The 3,019-nt window shown below is 49.4% G+C and overlaps 1 non-coding gene across 1 annotated transcript; it reads left to right on the forward strand.

Annotated features, from left to right (window-relative positions):
- Window positions 1-426: 426 nt before the first annotated feature.
- Window positions 427-498, forward strand: trnae-cuc (transfer RNA glutamic acid (anticodon CUC)). Its single transcript has one exon. It is a non-coding gene; the product is annotated as a tRNA-Glu (tRNA).
- Window positions 499-3,019: the final 2,521 nt, after the last annotated feature.

Here is a 3,019-nt window from a genome sequence, read left to right on the forward strand (position 1 = left end):
ACAGGGGAGTTTGTTTATGTTCAGCAAACGTGATAGTTTCACTTCAGAAAAAGATCAACATAAACTGGAAACTTCAAATTTTGATCAAAACTTAATTGCGACAAAAAATGTTTTTAACAATTGAAATGAGTTATTCCTATTTACTGATGAATGTCTGCCCGATGTTGCGTTGTAAGTTTCACAGGAGCCACAATGATCAAGTTGGTGGGTTTTGGAAATTGGAAGTTACACATGAGCAGCTTGCTGGGCTATTTCACCTCACTGTCGATTTCGTGGTCCAGCGAACAACAATTGCTGTTGTGATTAGCTTAAGATGTCACTTGTGTTCATTTTAAACATGTAATTTTGTATACTTCTAATAAAAACTGGGAAATAAGAATGAAAGGCGAATGATATACTGTCAGACGGGTTAAAACTCTGTCAGTTTCCCTGGTGGTCTAGTGGTTAGGATTCGGCGCTCTCACCGCCGCGGCCCGGGTTCAATTCCCGCTCAGGGAATGATGAATTATTATTGTCCACCAAACTGTTCAACGAAGCTGAATCGCAGTTTCACAGAAAAGAGCTCTGCCAGAATCAGTTAAGTGATATTTGTCGTTTCACATCAGAGCTGAAAAAGTCACAAGTGCAGCAGGTGGAGAACAAAGACAGGGGCAGGAAGAAACGGTCAGTGATTGGCTGCAAAGTGAGAGAGATTATGAAGCAAGCGAAAATTTGAGTGGTATTGGGCCAGATTTTGATGCTCACACGGGCACAATAATCCCCCCCCCCCCCCCCCCCCCCCACGCCGATCAGGGTCCGAATCTCGGGCGTGATGACAAGAAAACTTCGAACTCAAATTATTCAGTCCATTGAGGCCACAGGAGCTGAATACAACAGAAGAAGCTCAAAGGAAGGGCCACTCACTGAGGGATTGTGTAAATGCTGCTCGGAGGTGAAGTGAGCGGGGTATACTGTACCTGCATGTTTCTGAGCCTGTGCTCGGTGTATTCTGAGCTTTGCTCCTGGTTGGAGTGTCCCCGGGATGGGCAGTAACCCGCTGATTGAAGGTGTAGTCCCCGCGTTCTGCTGGCAGCAAGTGAATGGAGAGTTCGGGTAAAATCCTGCTGCTTGTCCCTCTCTCATCCACTGTGGAGCCAGGTGGAGAACAAATACAGAGGCAGGAAGAAACGGACAGTGATTGGCTGCAAGGTGAGAGAGATGCTGACGCAAGCGAAAATCTGGCTGGTATTCTGCCAGATTTTGTTTGAATTTGGTAAATGCCATTGTTTGGTGGAAGTTGGTTCCTAGGTCATACCAGAGGTTGAACTGTGTAAATTCAGGATCACTTCACTACAGAGCATCCCACACACACAGTGAGTCTCCGGGGACGCTGCCTCAGCCCAGAGTTTTCCACACACACAGTGACTGTCCCGGGACGCTGCCTCAGCCCAGAATGTCCCACACATACAGTGAGTGTCCCGTGACATCCCAGCGCGTCCCCCACACACAGTGAGTGTTCCGGTACGCTGCCAAAAACATGACGGCGATCCGGCAGCGGGAGCTTCGAGAAGCAACAAAGAGCCAATTGACAAATGTAGCCCCGCACAATCAAGCTCCCTCCAGTTCCCCACCATCACCAGTGCGGACTGGCTGTCTGGGATTGCCTGTCTGGGTCTGCCTGTCTGGGTCTGCCTGTGTGGGACTGCCTGTCTGGTTCTGCCTGCCTGGGTCTGCCTGTCTGTGCCTGCCTGTCTGGGTCTACCTGTCTGGGACTGCCTGGCTGGGACTGCCTGTCTGGGTCTGCCTGTCTGGTTCTGCCTGCCTGGCTCTGCCTGTCTGGGACTGCCTGTCTGGGTGTGCCTCTCTGGGTGTGCGTGTGTGGGAGTGCCTGTCTGGGTCTACCTGTCTGGTTCTGCCTGCCTGGCTCTGCCTGTCTGGGTCTGCCTGTCTGGGACTGCCTGTCTGGGTGTGCCTCTCTGGGTGTGCGTGTGTGGGAGTGCCTGTCTGGGTGTGCCTCTCTGGGTGTGCGTGTGTGGGAGTGCCTGTCTGGGCCTGCCTGTCTGGTTCTGCCTGCCTGGCTCTGCCTGTCTGGGACTGCCTGTCTGGGACTGCCTGTCTGGGTGTGCCTGCCTGGCTCTGCCTCTCTGGGTCTGCCTGTCTGGGACTGCCTGTCTGGTTCTGCCTGTCTGGTTCTGCCTGCCTGGCTCTGCCTGTCTGGGACTGCCTGTCTGGGTGTGCCTCGAATACTAGCAGAGTGTGCAATGGATTGGACGTGAATTCATCTTTTTCTTCGCTAAATTGCTCTGCTCTTATGAATATGGACACAGCTTGGCTACACAAGGTTACAAGTGTGCCTGGGCGTTTTTTGAGGAAAGAGCAATGCACTGGGCAGTCCACATTCTCGTTATAATAATAATCTTTCCTCCTGTCACAAGTCGGCTTACATTAACACTACAGTGAAGTTACTGTGAGAATACATTGAGGGCTCAACGTTAGCATTCAATCCACACCCAGAGAGCTATCGAGGCCCCCACATTACACAGAATTGTTTCCTGTTCAATGGCAGCTGAGTGGTCAGAATCTCGCTCCTGCATTTTGCACGGACACCGCAGAATGTCAAAATATTTATTCGATGGGGAAGAGAATTGGCAACTAACTGAAAAGAGGTTAAAATCTGATTTGTGCGGTGATCAGGCTTGTATATTTCTAAAATCGTTCAGAGGATAAACGACACAAAATATGACAATGTAACTGGGATTGGATAATATTTATACGTGGACGATAACGGTGAATTATTACAGCATTGGACTGTTGGCATTATTTAAATATTTTCCGGATCAGAATGAATGGATATTTCACCCCATTCCTTAACTCGTCTCGGAATTTACTCTGTGTCCCAGCATAAATAAACGGGTTGCTGCAGTAACTGAGCACCTGCAAGATAATTCCGCTTTCCTCCAGAATATAATTTGATTCCTCGAAGTTGGAGCCAGAGAAATAAGTAGTTCCCGCAATCCTAGCGTAGAGGAAGGCAATCACA

The sequence above is a fragment of the Scyliorhinus torazame genome, chromosome 5 (assembly GCF_047496885.1).
Source record: "Scyliorhinus torazame isolate Kashiwa2021f chromosome 5, sScyTor2.1, whole genome shotgun sequence".
In the NCBI taxonomy this organism is placed as follows: Eukaryota; Metazoa; Chordata; class Chondrichthyes; order Carcharhiniformes; family Scyliorhinidae; genus Scyliorhinus; species Scyliorhinus torazame.